The following is a 26,090-nucleotide window of genomic DNA, read 5'->3' on the forward strand; positions in this document are numbered from 1 at the left end:
TTGATATCTTTGGTTGCATATGAGTATCTTTGGTTGCAGTGGAAAAAATAGCGCAATAACTAGTTACCATTTTTGGTTATATGTATTAAGAAAAGAAAAAAAATAAGGAATTAAACATAATATTTTTATTACAGTAGTGAATAATTTCCAAAGAAAGTAAGAGCCCTGTAATCTTCAGAACATATTATTAACAAACATAAATAGCCTGAATTGCGTGTAATGAGCGTAAATTCAGATTAAACTGAACTCAATTCATGTGAACTCCCATGTGTAAAGTATTGCCTATATACCTACAGAACAGAGAAACTAGCGAAGTAAAAATAATTAACGTCAAAAAAATAAAATAAGAATTAATAAATACACCAAAACCTGTTTTCATGCGGTCTTTTTTATGCAATTTTTTTTTCGTACGGAAAATTAAAATTTCAATCAGATTGCGATTCAATTGATGAAATAATTTTTTAAACGAGTGCGATTTAGGATCTTCTAGTGACGACATAGGCACTCTGACGGGAAGTCACTCTGACCTTCTAAAATTTTCTTACCCAAGAAATTTTGTCCGACTACTCAGCAAAAATGATCATCACTTGGTTTATTTTGATTTCTTTAAATATTACAATTTTGTAAGTTTTTGGGTTATTTCTATGTGAGACTTTTTTTATGCGATCCCTGTCCACCGCATTAAAAAAAAAAAAAAAAAAAAAAAAAAAAAAAAAGACTGTGCTGCGAAAAAAAAGTTTTTAAAGCTACTCGTGAAGTTTCGAACAATTTTTGTGGTCAACAATGCGGTCCCTATCCATCGCATAAAAACAGGTTTGGGTGTAAATAACAATTATAAAATAAATATAGTCAGCAACTTAAGCACAATTAATGTCTTTGTTTACAGATAAAACAAGTAACTCACACACAATTAGCATTTTTGGTCATAGAAAAACTAATGAACTGAACACAGGAGATTTGGCTCTAGAGAAAACTAGCGAATTAAACGCACAAGTAAACTTTTGGTCACAAGCAAAACTAATAGGAAGCTAAAATAATTTTTTTGAGTGTAACCAAACAAGCGAATCGAACATAAATGAACTGCCACCGTTAGCTGTTGCAAGTAGCAAGTCATAAAAGTAACACCGATTCATCGTCTGACAAGCTAGACACAGAGACAAACGTAAAATCAATGACACCAAAAACAGATGTTCTCGAATGAACAACTCCCATAAATTGCGTGTTAGTAGCTATCGTGAGCTCCAACACAAGATTTTTAAAGAAAAGATTTCGATTCAGGTTTGGTGTACAAAGAAATTACAAACCGGGGCAGATGGGACACCATTTTCATTTTGGTGAGTTTAATGTGTGAAATGGATTTAAGAGGAACTGTAGAGAAAAATTAAATTGCAAAACATCTGCAATTACAACCCGCACAACTCAGTTTTTCAGGGATAATGTAAAAGCCGTTAACTCAAGTAGGTTGAGACATAGTTTTGGTACGTTACTATGAAAATGATTTAAGAGGAACAAAGGAAAATTATGAACAACTTTCATTAAGCGCACAGCCTATATTTTCAGGGTTAAATCAAAAGGAGTAATTAACCAAATCGAGACACCACACCATTTTGGTGCGTTACAGCGAAAATTATTTGAGGAGCAATAAATGAACTATCATCATTACTAAGTGAACAACATTCATTTTCAGGGTTAGTGCAAAATAAGTCATTAACCGAAGTAGATTGAGACAACACATCATTTTGGTGCGTTACAGCAAAAATTATTTGAGGAGCAATGGAGAAAAATTTAAGAACTATCATCATTACTAAGTCACAACATTGGTTTTCAGGGTTAGTGCAAAATCAGTCATTGACCGAAGCAGAATGAGAAACCCTTCTGGTGCGTTACAGCGAAAATGATTTAAGAGGAGCAATGGTGAAAAATTACAAAATATCATAATTACTAAGCACACAACTTTGATTTTAGGTTCAGAGTTACAAAGAAATTGCAAACGATTTGAGAGCAGTAATGAAGAGAAACATCATAACTACAAAGCATAAAACTTAAGATTTTCAGGCTTAAGGGTGAAAGAAGTCATTAACCGGCGCGATCAGGCCTCAAATTTTTGGGAGGGCAGAAATTCACAACTTGCCTAATAGAACTCCGAAATTCGCCGAATTATGATAGTTTTGCCGAATAGAACTTCAAAATTGGCCAAATGATAATTTTGCTGAATCGTCACACAAAACTTGTCGAATAAGGAAATTTTTGGAAGATCGCGGTGAAACTATCATCGGGGCGCTCCTGGACGCAATGGAGACACCACTTTGGTGCGTTACCGTGAGAATATGGGCTCGTTTCCAAAATTTTAAAAGTATTTTTTTCCAAAGTAAAGGAAACATATCTCATTAGTTTAGAAATAATTATTTTAACCACTGAAAAAAAAAATATGTATATGCCCACATTCCATTGAAAATAGTCATTTTGTCCCGCACGTGACGATTCCTATATTTCATACAAAAGAAATAATTTTTGAAGAAAGATTTTGCTTAAGAAGCCACACACGCGTTTGTGACTTTTTAAAGCAACAAAATTTTGTTCACCATTCTTTTAAATTATCATTTTTTATGAAATATATGAAGTGTCACGTGCGGGACAAAATTACCGTTTTTCGTGGAATGGCCCCTTTGTTTTTTTTTTCCGAAATTCCCTGATATTTCCCTGATTAATAAAGATCCCTGATCTTTCCCTGACCTGTCGCCACCCTGAAGTAATACAGATGTTAGCAACGACCGCATATCATAACGATAGCGGGTATCAAATAATATGAATGGAGTAATAAGTAACATTTTGTAGAGACACCGCGTGCTTGATGTCACGTACTCATGAAACACGATACCAAGAAAAAAAAAAGACATCATTGTCATTCATCGTTGATGACACTGACAGAAAACTGTCTGCGAATGAAATTAAGAATTAGCAAAGAAGCCGGTAAATTTCCCGCTGCCATTTCTACGACTTCTTTTGGGCAGGCGTTAGGAATTAATAGCTCCGAAAAAGAAAATCCAATATTGCAAGACTATTTTCATCATTGTAATGCGGAGCTGAAGGAATTATACGCGCTGCTGAGTTGAGATGGATTATGAAGCCTTTCGCGCAAAGAAAATTAAACTGTTACAATTGCGTACACGAAATGTTTCTACAATAAGTTTGGTACAGTTTGTTGGAGGCAAGGACGGATCCAGAAATTTTTCAGGGGAGGGGGATTAATTTTTATTATTTACTCTTTAGGATGTTTACTGATGATTTAAAAATATTGATCACAAAGGTTTTGGACTTTAATTCCGAAACAGCTCCGAGAGTTAGAGTCCCAAACCCAAACCCCCCCCCCCCCCCCTTCTACTCCCAACATCAATGAAACTTGTCCAAACTTGCGTTTTTTAAACTTCATTTTCGAAAAAATAATCGGTGGAAACACTCCTCAAGGGAGAGGGCGATCGCTCCCATCGCCCCTCTCTTTGTATCCGTCCTTGGTTGGAGGAATATAAAAAATGCACATGTACTTGTTAACAGAATCTTTTCCAAACGCCGGGTGGAGCAATTGCCCCCACACAATACCCCACTCAACCCCAACTTCAAAAACCTATATTTTAACAAAAAAAATTTTCCTTAACGAGACTTTTTGGCAAGTGAACATGATTATATTTAAAACTCCACGGGTTCCTAGGAATAGTTTGAAGTATAAAGCAAGCAATGTACCAGCTGTAAACTTACTCTAAAGTTTTTTTTTTTTTTTTTTTGGTTCAATTCAAAAAAGGAAAACTCTGCTCGGTCTAAATTTTCATTTTTAAGAGTTTTTCAAAAAAAAAAAAAAATGTCGTTAACTATATTCCTCTTGGTCTAATTATAAACATAATGCGTACAAAAGCACCAATATTTTCTTTTTCTCAAATTTAAAAATAACAAGATCGAGTGTACGATGGGTTTATGAGAATGTAAGTTCTAGTAAAAGTTGTCGTGAAAACTGTTTAAAAGTGTTTTAGAGTGACGTGCTACTTTACAAAATGTGTTCCTGTCATGAACAGACATAAGCGAAAATTGGGTTAAATATATGCCCCCCACGTTGGAGAAGTATGGGGGGTGGGGACAACAGCTAAGTTCGAGTAGATTAGAATACTACTTTGCGACATTTCTACGTCACAACCGATCACGTGAGCGAGAATCTCGATCTCGCAAGCTGACGAGCTTGGAATGACCACCCAGGGATGAAAAACGAGAGAGATAAAAATGTATTTAATACATATTTCTAAGCCTGTCAAACATGGAAGAAGTTCCGCGGCTTTGTCTATCAAGAGGGCCTTGTAAAAAGTATTGAGGGGGGGGGTTAAGATTTGGTTAGAAATGGTATGTGTGAACGCAAACTATTGATTTGTTTTGAAACGAAGTTCCTTTTCCATAAGAAACAATTTACTCTTAAACGAATAAAACTGCTATTTTCAACTGGAAAATAACAGCTTAGATTCATAAAAATGTATCAGGCAATATTCAATAATACTGATTCCTGCCCCACAGTGCAATTTCGATGGAGAAAATAGCAATTTGTATTCAAGATTCAATTTTCCATTATTGCACGTCACACATTCAATGCACTCCTGTTCTAAAAATGGCGGAGACTTTCAAAGAAGCTACAATTATATGATGCTCACATTTCACGTTCTATTATCCTTCGCACCGTAATTTAAGCTCCCGAAAGAGGGTAACAAACACTAATTTAGCATCACGAGTTTTCAGTGAAACTCCCCACCCAAACCATAAACTAACCCACGCCAAGGCTTCAAAATATTAACACCATAAATAGCGATAATCCGCCAAAAGCTACTGCCGCCAAAAGCCCACGTTTTTCCCAAGCACCCCTTACGTGGGCCCCCTGTTTCGTGTCTTACCCAGAGGGGACCTTAAAAAAAAAAAAGAGGAAGAAGAGAGAATATATTGTCACACAATTCATCGCTCTCGTTTGGTTGCATGTTGGAAAACTCTGCTTTTATTTCGACATTCCGGTGGCAACGGGTGAGAGAATTTTTTCGGCAGCAGCTGTGCGAACAAGGAGCCGTTAGAACACAATGACACGAAAGTGTCGCATAAAAAACGACAAAAGAGTTAAAGAAGTATATGAAAATGTCAAAATAAAACTTTGGCGCGTTTAACAATTCAAATACTGCTCAAGGTTATCAACAGCAACCAGGGCCTGATTTACTAATGGGCCCTTGAAATCCGGCTTAGGGGCCCCCAAAAGTCACTGACCAATATTTTCAAGGACAAGGAACGAGCTGCTTGCTTTAGGAATAAGCGATTTTATCAAAAAAAAACTAACTTATAAACCAAATTAATTTTCATTAACGTTCAGGCTGCGACTCGAGTGAGATATTTGTCATGTGTATCTGGTCTTCTGGTCTGAGTGAAATAAAGATTGACTGTCACATGTTTAGACCGGGTATTGTAGCTTATAGCAATGTAAAAAATGTGCGAGAAAGAGAACTTTCTTCAGTTGCAAATAGATGGGGTGTGCTAACTTTTCTAAATCGGGCCCTGACAGCAACTGCAAGTTCACTTAGTTTACTAACAGTTACTTACTTAGTTTACTACTTAGTTTACTACTAGCAATTAAACTTCTTTCAAAAACCAAAGTATTTTTAAGTCGCAAATATATTTATTTATTTTGCATATTATTTCATTCTCTCTTAGTGCAGTTTAAAAATAATATTATTATTATGATATTGCAAAATAAAAAAAAAATCATAGTGTCTAAAATATTTTGTCTTTTATCCTAAATACAGAAAGAATACTTAATGAACTGACGGGTGTAAAAGACCGACGTTTAAAGTGAACGGTGCAGTCGATCTCATAAAAAAAAGAACGGCAGTTCTTGCAAACGGTGAATGGTTTGGAATATTGTACCCTTGTGTGTTTATGTATCTGGATACTAAATTAAATATTTTTTGATAAATTTTTTACTGGCACATTTTTCACTAAGTAATTTTAGTTGCTTTTCCTTAAAAGAATACTCTACTGATCCAAGGAAACATTTTCAACGTACGTGAGTAACTTTCACGGAGAGATCACCAGCAAGTTTCTTAAGCGCACGATTCGTTCACATGGACGATATTAATATACGGGAAAAAATTAATGTCCTAAAAATACAGAGCTTGATATAAAGCTCTAGATTAGCGGTCGCCAGTTGCCAACGGGCATATATATATATATATATATATATATATATATATATATAATTTATTTATTTATTTATGTATTATTTTTAAATGACTACCAAAAGTGGCTACAAATTTTTGTGGTAGCCTGTGGCTACTATTTAGAATTCGTATTCCAGAGCTAAGATGTAATTCCATTTCTGTCGCAAAAATAAAATTTTTTGTCAGAAATAAAAAGATAAAAAAAAAAAAAATCCATAAATAAAGGCATTTGAATTGAACTCACCATAAATATTTCGTTGCTCAGTGGAAAAAGAAGAGGCAGAACAATTGGGTCCAAAAAATTTTAATAAGTTGTAAACCTGCGAAAGATTAAAATATAACCATTTAAAATGTGAAAGTGTTTAAGCATTGTATTTGAAATCATAACAGAAACAAAGACAAATTTCTTTTCATGTTTCTAAAAATGTACAGAAAATCTAAGTTGTTACCAAATATAATAATATACAATAACATACAATAACAAAAATCCAATACAATAATCCAAATCCAATACAATAACAAAAATAACATACAATAACCAAATATAATAATATACAAATAATAATATACAATAACATATAATAATATACAATAACATACAAAATAATATTTAGCGTGTACTCGCACAATACAAAAATGAAGTTATTATGATCAATACTTTTAAAATTCAATGTAAAACACGCTAGAGTACTGTAACACCGATTCCAGTAAATACTATCAATATGTTTTAATGTTTAACTAAACTTTGGCTTAAACGTGCTACATTAGGTATAATGTTAAATGATAACAGAGTAAAATAGAAAACAAGTAAGCTTGTTGCTACTTTATTGGAAAATTGTAACAAGGGTCAAGTAAATGATCAGTACTTACGAATCCAACCAAAAGAAAAAAAAAAAGCTTAAATCCAAAAATAGTTTCGCCACTTGAAAAAAAAAAAAGGCATCTGCCTTGCCCGTGCAAATTGAAATGTTTTACCTCTTTGGACCATTTCTCAAATCACCGCCAGGTGGCGTACCCAAGCTCTAGAATTACGAATAGACATACTATCAGATTCAGAAAAATGCAAGTTTCTTAGAACATTAGTTTCTGAATGAAAAAACGAAGAATATTGGAATGGAAATTTTCACTCAGACAAATAAAAACAGAATATTCATTTTCATGATTTTCTAAATAAAAGCGCAAAGAGAGAAAATTAATTAAAATCAAATATTTACATCCACTTGAATAAGCAGCCATCTTGAATAAGCATCTTTTATTCGTTTTTAGTTATAAATACCACAGAAATTTCTTTTGTTGAGCTACATCCGCAACCTAGATTTATTCTTTTTACTAGCATTAAATGCATAATCTCCAAGATACAATTGCTCTCCAAACAATATTAAGACATTAAAATATTTTCTGCCGAACGAACTAAATCCAGAATAAATATTACATTATCAAAAAGTAAATTTGTTTTCAAAACCGAAAATGAAGGCATAAATAACACGCTTTGATTGCGGCGTGATAATTAAGTTCAAATTCTTCTATCCATGAGCTTAATTCGCAAATTGGAGAGGAAAAAGGAGTTTCACAAGCATTGAATAAATTGAATTTTAACCCGAAAAGGAAATTAATGTTATCTCTACTGAACATACTAATTTAATCTTCCCCAAACACTGAAATTAATTTTTAATTCACGAAAATAATGAAGTAATTATTATTCATTATAACACTTGAGTTTTTTAATCGGATACTTCCAGTAAATTAGTAGGCATTGGGAATGCAAAAAGCATTCAAACCTCCAGTTGCGAATAGAATAATTTGGAATTGTTATTCCTTAGAGAGAAATAAAACAGAAAAACTTTTATAAAGCGGAAGAGAAATTAATTGAAAATACAATTTCAGTGCATTTTAGAGGGTTATGGGAAAAAGGTTGCAAAGCAGCGTAAAATAAGCAATATAAGTCACAATTGCATGGAATAGGGACGTATGGAAAAGTGTTTGAAATATTTTATCAAAACCCAACTGCAAATAATACAGTCGGACCTCGATTTAACGAATTCAACGGGACCGAAACTTTTATACGTTAAATCGGGGTTATTCGTAATAAATTAATATTCGCTAAATCGCGAAATTCGTTAAATAAAGGTTCGTTAAATCGGGGTTCAACTGTACTTGGAAAAGAGCAAGGGACTTTCATACTTTCTTGTAGAAGTTCGTCCAGAAATAATTATAAAGTTCTGCCAGTTCCAACCCCCCCATATTTAGTAAAGAAATTGACAGTGATTTAATGCAAAATTTTTGATTTTGGGGGCTCCATAGAATTTTTTTTATTTATTTATTTATTTATTTATTTAATTTGAATAATCTAATCGAAATTTTTGTAACTCTAATTTTCTGACGATCTTGTTTTTGACAAAACAAATCATGAAATTATTTTTGATTATAATACTTCCAAGATTCTAAGGGTAGAAATCTATTTAAGTGACAAAAATACTTCCGAACGGAATCTTAAAAAAGTAATAGAGAGTTGGGACAACATAGCTCAGGGAGAATAATTCATGTGTTTATGCGACATCCAATTTTTTTCTCACACAATTTTAATACCCAATGACACTGCACCAATCTCAATGAAGCCTACATATACGACTTTGCCGGCATCTTACAGTCAACCAGTTTGAAACAGTATAATTTTTCTAATGAGCAAAAACTAATTAAAAGATATCAAATGATCTTACGCATGACATCATCACAAACGCTGGCCTTCAAAGTTCCATATTAGACTAGAGCTATTAAAACGACATTCGACCAAGGTCTTTCGGAGTCTGAGAATTATCTTAGCGGTAATTATAGAAATGAATTATTTAAAAATAAAAAACAAATGGGAAAGTGAAATCGTTGAATTAAAATGGGAAAGTGAAATCGTTGAATTAAAAAATATATAATAATTCTTTTCTCGACGTCCGTTGCAGTAAGTAATTAGTAAGGAAGATTGCAATTTGAAATTTAGTCTTTGGTGAAAGATTCAAGATTCCAATGGGGGCAACGGGATTCGGACTGACGGGAAAGGGGACATTTAGGAGGTCGGGGTCAGGGGGGATCCAAGTGTCCCCTGGTGTCTACCGATTTTCGCCTACGCTGATAACGAGAGCATTTTTGACGAGTGGATCACGCCCTCCGGAGAGGATTAACGTCAATCACATGGAGGGGACGATTTTCGGTTTTAGAGAAGGGGTTGGGTAGGGATTTCTAATTTTTCCCTACGATCTCCTCTTAAATGTAAAACGTGTTAGCAGCTGAGATTCAGCCATTTTTTTCTTCGGTCTTTTCGTCTAGTAATTATTCATTATTAAAATGAGTCCTAGGAAACTACGTTTTCATATAGGGACTCTACACGAAACAAGTAGTGGAATATTTTTTTAAATAAAAGGGACGTTTCGGGGAAAAAAACTTACCAAATTTTAAAGAAAGAAAAAAACGGGATGTTTGGGGAAGAAATTGACGAGATTCGGAAAAATAAGGGACTCTTAGGGATGGGAGGTGGGGGGGGGGGGGACAGCTATGGGAATAATGTACTTTTAGGGACTGGTAACTAAGTTATATGCTGTCAACAATGTTTTTCAATCCATAATTCACGAACAACGAATTCTGTATCATTACAATGCAATATAGGACATGTCAATCAATGAAATTAAATAAAAACGTAGTAATTCTAAAAAATACGTCAGACATGTCCTGCTACCGTTAGAGTACATTTATTGACTTCGGCAAAACGGATAAAAAATGAGCATCATGAACTCGATGGAAAATGTGACTGTCTTCGATGAAGACGAAATTGAAATTCGTGTTTAGTTTGACCAGCAAGCGGTTTTTAGGATTTAAACCATTTTTTTTCTTAACAAATCGTGTCTGTCTTTATTACTTTGCAGTGTTTTCAAAAATTGAATTTTAATTTAGCTTTGATTTTTATTACCTTTAAGCTTCATTCCATTCTAACAGCTTACAGTTTATGAAAAAGTACAATCATTATTCTTCACAGTCAAATCTAGGAAATATTCTCACTTTGTTTTATCAAAATATGGATCTTATGAATTTATGATTGTTAAAACTTCAAATGTTCCAAGAGGCTCATTAACATTTGATCCAACACATTTTAAGTTCAAGTACAGAGATATATGAGGTAGTGATGTAGTAGAACTTTGGTGCATTTCTCTCTCATCATTCAGGTTTTCGATCAAAAGGGCAAATCGACTCGTTTTTTAAACAAAACAGCACATATCCAAAATCAAAACAGCCATATCTCTTTCATATTTTACTTTAAAAATTTGTTGCTCTGTTACATAATATGTTATGCCTTTGTCCTTAACAACTATGTACCTATAAAATATGAAAAAAATATTTTGCTGTTAGCTTAGTTAGTTTTATTCACCTCCTAGGCAGATTTGTAATCATTCTCTCCCCCCCCCCCCCCAATCAAAAGATAAAATGCAACTTTTCTTGAATGTCTCGACTGAAACCTTTTTAAATAGTAATTTCAAAACTCACTTTTCAATAATTTCATAGTTAGTATATATTCCTTTTTTTAGGGGATAAGAACATTATATCAATCACTAAATTAACATTCTTCTGACGGGTTTAGAGAGGTAATTTTTTTTTAAATCAAGTTTCTTTGGAGCGAGCTGCAAGACTCATGAGGTAAATATTTTTTTTTTTTCAAAAATATTTAAAACATAATCAAAACCAATATTTTTTTCCCTAGGGATTTGTTTTACAATTTTTCACTTACTTTTCGGCTTGAAACTAATGTATCGGTCTCACTTCTATGAGCCAAATGTCCGAGAAAAATTTCGCGGTAGGAAAAAAAAAAAAAACAGGACAAAATCTTGGATTTTTTGCATGCGAATAGCATCGCAGATCTTCAGAAACGAAATTTCCCAAATAATTTTTATTTATTGAAATTACATTCACAGATATAAGTAAAAACAAATGAAATTAAGTATGTCTATAATTAAGCATTAACTAATATTTCTGGGGATGTATAGTCAGTCCCCATTGTTTATCACTTCTTGGAAAAGGTGATAAAATTTAATAATAAGAAAATGACTCAGTATGGAAAATAAAAAATAATGAAGTTTTATTTTCAACAATATAGTAAAAAAATGATCGTAGTAATATTTTGTGTCCCCTAAAAATGTATCAACCTCGTTTGGAAATTCGGCACTGCTTTTTAGAAGTTCTTAGATTCTGCACACACGAACGCGGTAAAGGCATATAAAAATAAATCAAGCCCACAATATATAATTTATGAGCGGTATGAACAATCATTTTCTACAATGCCCCCGAATACTTGCAGTTCTTTTCAACATTAATCCAGTTGTTAATTCCGATGCAATATTTTGTACTTCAAGCAGAAAAAAGCACAAAATATCAATACATCTAAAAAAAACTAAAAGCACGAAAGCTGTATGGACGCAAGGTAGTTTTTTTTTAATCAGAATTACTACAAATTTTACTCTCTGTTTTATGTTTATTATTTGTTATTTTTATTAAAGCGCATTCTTATTTGTTTCATTAATTGAATAATTACAGCAATTTTCAAATTGAATATCAGGTCTCAAATCTATCAAATGCTTTAGCAGAAATTGAACTATAAGCATTCATGTTTTCAAAATTTTTTTGGTTGATATAAAGGATAAGTTTCCTTTATAAAGTTAAAATTGTACATAAAATAAATTTTGTTTTTAAAATAAATGTTTCAAATTCTCAGGTTTAAAAAATAAATTTAAGAAAGAAGGGGGGAAAAAACGATGTAGCACACGAGGCGCTGAAAACAGCTGTGCCAAACGATAACATTCCACTTATTTCGATTCGTCCCAATCTAGTGGAAAGAAAAAACCCCTCCAAATATCCCTATCACAGAAATTACCCCATCCATGCAAAACTTTTCCCCTATGTCCAGAGAGAACCCATCAGTTGTCAACCCACTTTCCCGGTCTCTATTGTTAGCTATTACCCCTCGGTCCCCTGCCGTTCACGGTGACAGGTTCTAGATAAGGAGCGTAGGCAAGAATCGGTATGAACCTGTCCCCTAGTCTTGAAAAGTTAATACTTTTAGACATAAGTGGGAGTGGTTTTTGCTGTTTTTCGAATGAACTTGCACTGAGTATACAGTATACTACACCCTTTGTGCTCCTCCAGGAGGTATTGAATTCTTCATGGAAAGCTAGCTCCTTTTATGGCATATTATTTAGAGAATTGGCACTCGGTAAAAAAATAAGCATATCTGTTTTCTGTCCAATTGAGAAAATAAATAGATAAATAAGTTATAGAAATCATTAGAAAATCAGGAAAATTACGAAGTCTATGTTTTTGTGCAGTTATATGCTGAAACATGAAAAGAAGCAAAAATAAGCAATTGTACATTTGCATTTGCATATAATCAGGCGGTTTAGTGGATCAGAGATCTCTTGTGTGATTGACTATGTAATACCACTCCATTTGATACTTTTTTTCTGCTTCTCACCTTGCGCCTCCAAACGTTTATAAGTTCCAAAGAAAGACTAGTTCAATCTTAAATTTATTATCTAATAACCGACCAACACGATTCAAGTAAATCAATTTTTAGTGAAAATATGCTTCATTTGCAAAGATTTCTGTTTAATAGAAGATAACTACAAAACGCAAATGAAACACCAAACAAAAAGACCTAGCAATAGTTTATGCTTGATAGATTTTCCAAGCTAAAATAACTAACAGAAACAGCAAGGATTACCCAACAAGTTTCTAACTAAAATTTGTAACCAAGACAATCCAGATAACGCAATGAATTCTGCCAAACAAACATTTTCCCAATATAGTTATCAGCAGAAACAGCACATATTTTCCAATAAAAGATTAAAATATTCGTACAATAAAAAGCACGCTATGAATTGTGCGAATAGATTTTGAAAAAAAAAAAAAAAAAAGCTAATACTGTGCGTAATGGGTCTTGTGTCACATTAATTTTCTCGACTTAAGTATTCGTGATAAATCAATACAGATTACGGAATCGATACTTTTAAATACACGTAATTCTGACCAGAACATTTTACTGAAACAACAAAGATTACGCAATGCGTTTAGTTTATTACTAGTTCGAATAACGTAAGATTTGATAGTTAATATATTCGCCAAAAACAAATAAAAAGAAAAAAAGGCTATCAATTTTATTTAATGCAGGTTTTTCGGACTAAAATATTCCAAGAACAAACGAAAATTGGTAAGAGAAAAAAAAAGTACAATCCGATTAAAATATACTCAAGTACGAAAAGGAAATTTCGAAAAAGGGTTGGTCAAAGGAAATTTTACAACAAACTAGCCCATTACAATGACATAATGACAGGATTATGCGTCCGAAATTAGGGATTAAACTTCCAAACAGCTCATATTTTCCTCTGTTCAGAATCTTTGTCCTTCAGAAACTTGCTCAAATTACTTTGAAGACATGGTACGTCCAAATGAAGACTTGTTGCCACCGAAGACGTATTAAACTTTCTTGAGGTAATTACCGTTGCCATTAGCGACATTTTTTTTTTGGTCGGAGGCGAAAAGGTGGGTAATTTTCTTTTATAGTTGTGGCATGGTAGGAAATTTCGTCACACTGTAAGGAAATGTTTCAAGTTAGAACTTTTCAAAGGAAGTAAAACTTTCTTTTCTTCTGAAGTTTAGAAAATGCTGAGATGATCAAAACTCGCCGATACTTTGGAACTTGTTTATTGACCAAATACGCTTGAAGGGCCATCGAAAAAAAATGTTTCACATAATTGATCTCATAAATGAAACAAAATGCCTTGAAAGCGTAAATGGTTTGCAATAATTATCTTGATAATTTCCCCAAATGAGTCTATTTTCCTAATTTTGCAATTTTTGCAACTACCACAGCAAAAAATGACATTGAATCAGTTTCTGAAAACATCTTTCCATTATGTCTAAACGACAAATCAATCCAAATATCGCATAAAATAACGTATATCTTCGACAGCATTTTTCAAGCTTTGTATAGTGTTATGTTTCTATTGTTATTATTATAATTTGCAATTGAAATCAGAATCATTATATACGCAGGGCTTATCCGGTATTTTCTACAGTGGAAAAAAAAAAAAACGTACCTGAAAATACATCATTTTGTTCGTTTCATCTAGTTTTCAGTTAATTGTAAGTTCTAAATTAAAAATGCAGATTGGATCCTATTCAAGGTTTGGCAACGGTCCCTTTAGCTTTTTATCTGCGGGGATTTTGATCCAGTATTCAGTGTTAGTAGTGCGATAGAAACTCGTTTTATTCAATAATTACTGGACTTAATGTATATCATGAACATGCTTTGGGCTAAAACAGTCTCACGACTGCATGAAAAATGTTGAGAAAATTGGTAAATAAAAAGAGAATGTGAGATTTCACCTTTTTTCTGATGAGGAGCCAAAACGCTTAAAATCAGAAAAATACGATTTCAAAGAGAGTGTTTCGTACCAAATGAAACGTACATCATTCTTTTACAACATTTCTTAAGTTAAAAGCATTCGAAAAATCTACTAAAAAATCTTTAAGTAGAAAGAAGAGTTTATAAGCCGCAAAAATGCATGTGGTAACAGACTCAGGAGAATCGAATTTTCGTCTGCTACAGTACCCACAATACCGTGGTAATACTCGCAGTGACGTCAGGTGAACAGGGTCCATTTAACATTCTATGACTTTAGTGTTGTTGGTTTTTAAGATGTTGAGTTCGCTCTGCAATAAACGAATATCTTTTTAAAAATGAAGTGGAAAACCATTGCGAAATGAATCCGGTTTTAATATCTTTATGAGGAACCAAGTATCGGATTCCGCCTTCATCATTAGATGACCACGCAAGCCCAACCATAAGAATAAGATGCTTCTAAAGATCCACCGAGAGGTTGCTATAATAACAGATAACAGTTATGAAGAAGCAAGCAACAACAAGCAGCAACTTAATCAAATGGTGCATCTTCCGCGTCTTACAGAACAAGCCATCTCCAACATCTTTAAATTAACACCTACGCAAATGGCAAACAATAGACGAGCGCAATTTCGCGGTTGTTTACCTTTTGACCATAACAAAAACTGCTGCTTTCAAAACAGCGCTCTGTGGTATGTCCCGTGTCCAGCTTTTGAAAAGCATATTTACGGAAATTTCGTTCTATTGAAGGAAAACTTGATGAATTTTGACCTGTAACCCTTTCGTGCGTCGGAGTTCTTTTTTTTTTTTCAAAACTCGTGGATGTTTTCAAAGCATTTTTGGCTTGGGGAGGGGGTCGGGGATAGCGGTCAATGGCATTTATGAATTTTCATTCGAATTTTCACCATTGTTTTATTTTGTTCATATATTAAGAAGTAGAATCGAAAACCTGTTCCAAGTGTCTCTTTTCAGCGAGATATTGCAATTTATTCTCACTACAAAGTCGAAAATAGCACAGAATTCCTCTAAAAACATTTCAACTAATAACGTAAAAATTTCAATTTATCAGAGGAATTGAATTGAAGCAACACATTCCTCTAAACATCGACACTAAATCGAAGACATTTCATTTAATCACCAGAAGGTCGAAGTTAAAAGAATTTCATTCCCATTTAAATCTCATTCATTTCAAAATTGAAACTAAATCATAAAAATTAAATAATCTCTCAAAAATTGAATAGAATCCTCGCACTTCTCCAAAGATCAAATTAAATTGTAGAAATTTCACTCTGTCTGAAGAATTTAAATTACCGCATTCCTCTAAAAAGGAAAAGCAGAAGTGTAAGATTTGAATTCTATCACCGCATTTCCCCGAAGATCAAAGTTAAATCATCAAAATAATATCGATCAAATGCAAAACATTCCATGCGCGTTACTTTTGAGATTCGTTGTTCACCACTTTATGATAATTACGAAAGAATTTTAAGAAAATTTTAGATAGTTAATGCTCTCTCTCAAAGCATCACTAAAATGCTTTTAATTTTAGTTACTTCATGGTTATTTTTAACAATTTTACAGACACCGTGTACAGAGAACTTCTTCAAAAGTTCTGAAGAAAACTTCTACTGAGTCTAAGAAAACTTACACTGTACAGAAATTACCAGTAGAATGGCCAAATGGGGTTGTTTCCTTCAGTCAAAAGTACTACTTTTAGTCACTGAAATTGATAGAATGAGTAAAAATAATAACATGAACCTAAAAAATACTTTCATTTTCCCAGCAGTCATTTTTTAATTAATTTTTTTTAATGTCTGATTTTGAAAACTAGACGTGGTTTTATGACGTCACAAATGCTGTCCTTTGGCGCATTTTTCACTGCGTTTCCACGTTATGATAATCAATAAACGAATTAAAATTGCGCTCTAAGTTTGCTATCAACCATATCGTTGCCAATACACGTGAGTAAAGATGGGAATTAAATATTTTAAGCTGTGAATGGCAACATTGAATGGCATTTCATCATTTGTGATGTCATCGGCAGAAGACATAAACAATGAAAGCGCACCAATTTAAGTAACTCTTTAAAAATATTAAACTTAAACAAATTATTTAAAAAATGGTCAGATCCTATGTTTTTAAGCATGCTCTTTCAGAAAAAAATACTTTTAAAATTTTGGAAACGACCCCATTCTTGGAAGACTTAAACAGATGAATTGAAAGGCTCGGGGCAAGAGGCAAGAATGTGATATGCCACATGATGTGAATTTTCAGTTAGCCAATTTCAAACGTATAAAAATATTTGTCGATTTTTTCCAAGGTATACATTCTGTATTCTGCAATACAAAAACCAGATATGTTTTTCACCATATGACATAATCCATTGCCATGTTCACAAGGTTCGCCGATATATATCAGTCGATATATATCATGATACATATCACGATATATATCACGATATATATCCGATATTTATTTTGAAAATATCATGACATTTTGATATTTTCGATATTTATTTTTTTCAACTGTGGCATTTTCAACATAAAAATTACATTAATCATAGTAAAATTGCTATTTGCTATTAAAAATAACCAACAAGTTATACTATATTTTTATGATGCATTAAGACATCATTAATATAACAAAGTGATATAATATTCCTTTTTATTTTATATTCATAAAAGTATTAGCAATGCAACAACTTTAATTCATATTAAAAGTGCCTAATTAAATATTAAGCATTGATTAGAAAAAACGAAAATATCTTATGACTGTGCACTGACTATTGCATATTTTTCATTTCTGAACCATATAACGGAAAAAGTAGTTACAGAAGAAAAATGAGTAAAACAGCCAATGCTAAATGAACTCCATTAAAATTGATAAAAATATAAAATGAAATATTAGATATAAATAACGAAAGAGACCTTAATTTTAAGCCCACATATTGTAACAATAATGTAAGAAAATAAAGAGTGATTTGAGGATGCATTTACTATTTTGAAGACTTTAGTTTGTGCTCATTGAAAATATTGGATAGATATCAACATATCCGATATATACCAAAATATCGAATATTTTCGATATTTTTGAAAATATCATGATATTTTCGAACCCTGCATGTTCATTTCAATTTTAGTTAGGAGAAACAAAAATTTTGATCTAAAAGTCACTCCTTGTGGCTGACAAGGAGTGCTTGCCTTGTGACTGACAAGGCTGACGGGACACATTTCTGCCCCGAGCCATTCAATTGTTCGTTGAATTCATAGAAAATTCTGTCCACATTCAACAGATATTTAATAGATAGTGACAAAATTAATTTTCAGAACGTATAGTGATAGAGAATCCCAGAAGAGTTAGTGACAAAATTAATTTTCAGAACGTATAGTGATAGAGAATCCCAGAAGAGTTTATGGAAACTAGACACCACGGACATTCCATTCCTCGCTCTAGGAATGACTGTAAAGAAACGTTTTAAAACCTTTTCCGAAACCTTTATGAAGCCATGAAAAAGACTGCAGCGTACCAAGTTGATTTTGCAGAAAATTTATAAAGAGTAGGTACATGGAAATTTTACACAAATACAGCAATTATTTTTGAATAGAAAAATGGAAATTCTTTTCGAGATTCTGCAGCATGTTGCTAAGGAGGTAACGAAGATTGTTAACCAGACCCGTCATTTAGAGGGGTCATGCGACCCCCCCCCCCTGGACTTTGAAAAATTAAATATTTTGCATATAATTGGGCATGTTTTTTGTTGTTTTTAATAAACTTGCATTGAGTGCATCCTCTCCCCCCCCCCCCCCTGCGGAAAAATTCGTAACTATCAGTTCAAATCAATTAAAGGACGCATAGAGACTCGCTCGACGATTATTTAGTCAATAAACATTTTGTAAGATTAAACCTACTTAAGAGGTTGACACTGATAATGGAGGTCATATCAGATGCACTTCAAAACGTTAAGAAATTTTGTTCTTGATAAAGCGGTCACTGAGATAGTAGCATATAAAAGGCAAACTCTCAGAAACTGATCAACACAAATCTTTCGTTCTAAGAAACCCCTTTTTTCTTTCCTTCGATGGCCATTGTTTTCGCGTCAAGAAAAAACAATAATAATAACGGAGCTAGATTTTCTGCCGATTTTCCCTCATTTACTTCAACTTCTTACTGAAGAAGAAAGTAACCAGGACAGTAAAAAAAAGGCAGCAAGTAATTTAACGCGTGAAATGCATTGAAACAATAGGCAGCATCGATTTGTATTCATTTCCGCCAATTTTAGAAGTAGCACATAGGAAAAAAATAAAGAAGCCTTTTAAACCCGGAAAAAGTTCGATCGTTTTCTAGAAACTTGCAGGGCAAAAAATTTAAACAAATCATGACATTTCTGACACGTTTTTATCGGGTCAAAAAGAAAAATTATTAGGAAACGGCTTAATAGGAATGGAACGATTCATATCGGAACAAAAACTGATGAGTATTTTGTATTGTCTGAAAAGTTATTTTTAGCCCGGCTGATAACTAAGCTGTGTAATCAGATGTGACCTCTCTCGATGTACATTACAGACTTGAACTTTTAAATCTGGTCGTGATTACAGGTTTATTGGCATGATTTAAATTGAAGGGAAATATTTCGAACAGTTTTGTTCTTCTACGTAATCAATTTATGTTTAAAATAGCAAACGTAGCAGTTTTTACTGTCAGAAATGAGTATACTTTACTGCAAAACCCCTATTATTCGTCTGTATATTTTTTTGCTTTGCGGATTCATACACGTGCCTAGGGTTAACAGACTCTTCATTTTCGCAAAAGAATAATATAATATGAGTTACGATTTTTTAAAAATTGTTTTTATTGTTCTGTAAAGTACATCTATTTATTTCACCTAAAACGTAACGGCATAATATATTAAGTAGCTTTGAAAACGAATGTTAACAAAACCATCTACTTAGAAACACAATAGTGAACTAAATTGAAGCAGATTAAGAAATTTAAAGCAGCAGATATTTTTCGCCAAAATATTTTAATTAAATTTCAAACAACTGAATTACACTCAAAAATAACATTTTGTTATCATAAGATGTTTTTTTAACCAAGTCTGATTCTTTTCAACAGATCCTCACAATTTCTGAGATGCATAAAGTTCACGTGAACAACAACAAAAAATTAACTCTTTCTATCTGACAAAAGATTGAAATCAATTCTAGTTAGAAGCGAATCCAAATGCGGTTCTATTCACTGAAGGTCATTAAAGTCTAACAAACTAGCGTCCAATTTCAAGTTCTAAATAAACTCAGTTCCATCTACTAGGATCTCATTAAATTTAACAATACTTTTTTTAGTTGTAAAAAAAAGCACAGCAGGCTCATTTCAGTCTTCAAACGAAACTCGAGCAAATTAGGAGGCATAACTTAGCCAATTTTTGACGTATATGAGCAAACAAATAACACAATCTACGCATGCGCAGGGCATTCACATGCGATAAGAATTTGAGAAAACAAATTTTTCAAAGATATCCTTGGTAGATAAGGTACTGGAAGAAAAACGACCATTAGCAATTCATGCCAGCCACGCCAAGAACATCGCTAGTTTAAAAATTGTGTGTTAAATTCTTCATTTAAAAAAAAATGGCTAAAAATAAGTAAGAAAATTTAGAACCATCTAGACAAGTTCAATAATTAACAGAACGGAAATAAATAAAAGACCAACAGGGGACATAGCAGGACAACATTAATGATTTGATTCGGTCATTTGTCATCCTCGGGTGTCCCCTCGAGTGATGCCAACACCTACACGAAATTTTTTAGAAAAACTCTACACGAAAATCAAAATCCCACGCATTTTCTCGTATTGCTTCGAATTCCTGTCACGCGCTGTTGAATGAATGAGGAAAATTAGAAGGGGAGTTTTTTCTCTTGATCTCAGAAAACGTTTTTATCAGAAAGTTAAACATATATACTGCAGTAAATTATCTACGTTTGACAAAAAAAGTCGGTTTTGGAATGTTTCTTCGCGATAAAGATGTGTCGTGGTAGTGTTGTTCCGAACGGCGTTACGGTACCTTCATTAGTGTTATTATACGTAGAACGAACGAACTGAAGTGGTAGAGATTGTACAACTGACAGTAATATCTTGTTTGACTTACGACCATTTCAGCGAGAAGTTATGTTCCGAGCGGTGAAAGGTTTTTAATCGATTAAGTATCTCCAAAGCTGTAGTGTTATCAGATAGTAAAAAAGAAAGAAATCTAACCTTTGCAATTTTAAGGGAAAATACGAGTAGTCTTTCCGAAATGGGATGGTAAAAACAAGTTCACATGTATCTTTAAGTAAATGTTTAAAAAAAAAAATCCTCATATATATAATAGCAAATAATCAAGTAACGCTCCTAAAGTCACCAACAATGAAACTCGCGCCACGACATGATAATTTGTCGTAACTCGCGCCACGATATAATAATAGTTCAGAAAAGTAATTAATAGAATATGTTTTGGTAATGTTTCACATCCAGGGAATTGCTTTATTTTGACAAGGCTGAATTGGATCCGGTAACATAACTGTTTTACTGGTAAGACTGTCATCTTACGAGAATGGAGAAACGTAAAAATGGTCAATAATGAACGCTATCTACTGGAATTAAGGGTTCATCCACTGGAGTTATGGTTTACATTTCAACTATCAAAATATCACCAAACGGGCAATGGCTTCGCTCAAATGTAGAAGCAATTTTTCCCCGTCATACCTTTTGACGGGCGATTTTCTAGTTATAAATTCAAATAAAACAGGACTATGTTCAGTCAACAGTGGTTTGATCATGACATGAAAAAGTGAACTTTAATATGAAGCACAAATAACGCCACTTATAACACGACAAATTTCCGAAAACTCAATAAGAACTGGGAGGCTCCGTCCGCTACTCACTTCGCTCGCCAACCCCCATTTACCACCTGCGGCGGGTAACAATTGATGATTGCAATGCTTTAGATGGGCTCGTGATATCCCCAGGACTGGATGCCCGGGCCCTTAAGATGTAAATGGGAGAGACAGGGCGAAATGGCTTTCCCTGGATGTTCTGCCCCCCCCCCCCCCGATCCAATGGTACCAGTATTGACCACGGCCAGTCCAGAGGAGGTAGGGCTACAGACACAGAGAGAGAGAGAGAAACGCGCACGTTTTTATGGTATGGATGCTTTCAAGCAACTAATAAGCCGATGCATTACTGTTTTGACCTAAACTGCCACCTTTTTTTTCGTTTGGTGTGCTCATTGACAATTTTATAAACATTTTCAGTATTTTTTTTTTTTTTTAAATTTACTATTTCTCGTTCGTGGAGAGTTATACTCCATATACGCGTACACTCTCAAACATTTTTTAGACACATGGCGTATACCCTCAAGCTTTAAAATTTTCATATCACATATTATGTGTATGATTGCATACACATTTTGTGCACAACTGATTACTGGAAGTATACCCTCAGAAAAAATGACGGGAACATCACTGTTTCTCGTGTTTATACGAAGTTGACTTGGGCGCTCAATGTGTAGGTTTTACCGTTTATTTTGTTGTAATGCATTTAACCTTATATCTTTTGATGAATACTAAGATTTGTGGCAATTCCACTTTTTAAACGATCACTCTACTTTTTCATAGGTTAAACGTCACTTCTTATGCTCACTTAAAAGAAAAAAATCTTTCTGATGTGTTTTACTTTCCTCACAAAAACATTTCTTTTTGCACTCACTTTTCGAAAGAAAATTCAGATGAAAAACTACAATTTCATAAACTATCAACACTTTTTATTTATGTAACGAAATCGTTCGTTTCTTCCGCAATAACTGCGCACGCACACAAAGTTGCAGTTAATTTGCTCCACGCACACAGTTGCAGTTAATTTGCTTCCGCTGTAAAATTGTTGCAAAATTGCTTTCCCAGTGCTTTCTCTCTCTTAACTTTTTTGTTTAAGAAACGACGATAATCACTGAATTAATTCTGATACAACAACTGAAAGGTTAATTACGTAACACAAGTTTCAATAATTTCTCCATTTACACTGATAACCTTTCGGAATAATTTGCTCATTAACGTCAAAAACTTCAACGTTAAATAGATTGTTTCCCAATCAATCTCTATTTGTATAATGACTTTTTCTTTATTTTTAACTTCATTTAACCATGCTCTATGTTTTAGTCGATCACGATTTGAACAACTTATTCAACTATGAAGCCGGAAATCGTTGAACAAATTAATGAGTTACAGGGTTATTTCGAAAGGGTTGTTCAATCAAAACCAAGGCGTTTTCAATCATTTTTTGAATTTTAGATCAGTAGGTAGTTGAGCAAATGAAACTATAAGAATGATTTGTTTTCGAAAGTTGAACATTTTGCAAGATCGTTTCAAATCAAGGGCCTTGCACAAATTAATTCGGTTTCCTAAAATCCTTTCTGATGTATGAAGTGTTGGTTTCTATTTTACGAGTGAGAGAGCTTTTATCGCTTGTAATCGCTAGTTGTTTTACAAAAGAAAAAGTACAGTGAAAGTAGAAAAAGAACATGACAAAGAAAAAAAAACGAACAAAGAAAAATTTGCTAATTTACGTAAGAATTTCAAAGTAAACGAAACCACAACCTAATATTAAAGACATTTCACCTGCTCCTCCTTTGATTGAAAAACAAGTTTAATAAATAAATATAGTAAGTAAATGTTCTCCACAATGCAGGTAACTAGTCATGAAAGAGTAAAGAAATACAAAATTTTGTGATGCAATGACTAATTTGAATTTAATTTAAATATACTTTTCTATTGTTTTCGATAGAGTTTCACAGAAATAAATTTTTAAAGAAAATGAAAAAAGAAAAACCAAAAAATAATACAATAATAATAATAATAATAATGCTACAACAGTATTCACATCAAATATTTCAGTTTCAGAATACTTTAAAATGAGGAGTTTACTCCGGAAAAATAAATGTTTGTCAACACGCATGAATTTTCGCCTGTAATCAGCTCGTATCCATGTAGCTCCGTATCCTAGCTCCATGGCTCGTATCTTCGACGAAAAAGTTTTATGACAGAATCAATTCTATTGTTAACTTCATTTCCCAAAGTAATGCACAAAAAAAAAACATTCTTAGGTTAAAAAGAGGAACATCCGGTCAATTTCAAAACAACAAAATGAAACAATTTTACTAGATTTTATTCGCAACTCCAATAAACTATAGGGGGCGCTGCAGCCAGTCTAATGGTGAATGAAAATGGTAAAACAAACAGATGCAGTAACTTTATAACTTGCTTTGCAGTTTAATGTATGACAGTAATATTTCATCGTGCTTGTGGGAAACTTTCTTTTCTATTCCTCTGAAATTACATTACACCATAAACTCTCTGAATCCTGTAATTTTCTCCAAAGAAAACACGTGGAACGGAATGTTTTACCTTTTTCTGTAGTATTGTTAATCACAGCAAGGTAGCGTATTCGAGCTCTGGAGTTGCGAATTGATTTTAAAGCATTAAAATCAAAGCACGCTTTTAAGAAAACGTTTTTCACGAAATAATTTATTCAGTTCATTTTCTTTCATTAAAAAAACAGTAACTTAAAACTTCAAAAAGCAGGCGAAATGAGGAAGAGAAATCTATGCAACTTTTCCGGTATCAATGCATTCGTAACGAAAGTAATCAATTCACTTCACATCCTTTTCTGGGCCAATTTTCGCGTAAGCCATTTCATTCATATGCATTTCAGCCTTTATAAAAAGTTTCTTCCCACAACTGTAACGGATCGAGGAATAATAATAAAAATGCGTCGGAGAAGGTCGTTCGATGCCCACACGACCGTTTGTTAAATAGATGCATCGATTGTGAAGAAAAGGAAACGATTGACGCTGACGCAATGGAAGAAAAAATGTGGGCGAATGAAAAATTAAAGTCAACCACCTGTTGCTGATAAAGATAAAGGAGGAGTAACATTCCCAAGTACGAAGTAATAGGATTTTTAAATTGAATGACATCAAAAAGGAAAAGGCTGAGATAAAGGTTAATTCAGCTATTGCATACAACAAAAACGACACGGCAAACCAGAGGCGGGACAAAAGATGGAGGGGGAGGGGAGGCGCTCAAAAAATTCAAAATGACCATCACACAATGCAGCTTAAAATTTATAAAGGTTGATTATTTTATAAAAATCAATTATAAATAATTAAGTAGAGCATGTGTTATGTTTTAACATGCATAAAGAAAACTTTTTTCCCCTACCTAAAACTTATAAATAAAACATAATAATATGTAATTATAATTTCTTTAAATTTAAATTTTTTATATGAAAAATAAAATCTAAGCAAAATAAAATGCAAAATGAAATAATGTAACCAATATTTCTATTTTTCAAACTGACAGTATCTGTTGCAAAATAAATAACAGTTACATGCTCCACAAATGGAAGAAAAATTGCAATCACACAAACGGAAGAAAAATTGCGAATTGATTTTTGCGACGAAAGTTAAAAATATGTATTTTATCTCTAATATGAAATTTACAACAGCTCTTTTAAAATATGTAATTCCTTTTTACACCTCCCTCTACTATTTTTTTCATAACATTCCCACCATTGGCGGCTATTGCACCAAAAGTGGGGAGTTAGAATGTGCATGAGGGTTAGGGAACGGTTCTCCAGGGGCCTTTTTTTTTGCAAAACGGGCTGAAATTATATCTTGTAGCATTACTGATAAAATGACCTTTAAAAATCAGGGTTCGTTGTATTTAATTCGTGATTAAAATAATGATTTAAATCAAGTGATTTTTTTAAATCATTGATTTAAATCAATTGATTTGAATTAAGTGATTTTTTAACAAAATCATTAATTAAAACCAGTTGATTTTACTTTTATAAATTAATTTTGCATTTTTAGAATGTATCGCTTTAAATTTAACTATACTGCATTATAATATCTTACCTTCAGCAAGCTAAACTACATAGAACCCTCTTCCTGTCTGTGTAACAGATTTTCACTCTATATTGCTTTCACTCCAAAATTATAGTTTAGAACAAAATAAAAATCTTTTTTATTTTGTTTTTCTTATACACCATGAATAATAATACAGTTCAGGAAATTTTTCAACATATTTTTTTTAACTAAAAACCTACATAATTATGGAAACCTTATCTTTAAGCAAAGCATAAAACAAAATCATATCTTATTTAAGCATTATAACGTATTTATAAATCTTAAATATTATTGAATAGTTAGAGAACTTATTTTCATTTTAAAAATAAGTTGATTGGATTCATCAATTGTATGAAATATATTATGTTTATAAATGTAAAGTAATTAATATCTTCAAATTTGTGAACAGGTTAAAAAAAATTAAAAAATCCGATTCAAATAAAAAAAATCCAAATTAAATTTAAAAAATCCGACTTTTTGATTTAAAAAAAAATCAAAA

The sequence above is a fragment of the Uloborus diversus genome, chromosome 9 (genome assembly GCF_026930045.1).
Source record: "Uloborus diversus isolate 005 chromosome 9, Udiv.v.3.1, whole genome shotgun sequence".
NCBI classification, from domain to species: Eukaryota; Metazoa; Arthropoda; class Arachnida; order Araneae; family Uloboridae; genus Uloborus; species Uloborus diversus.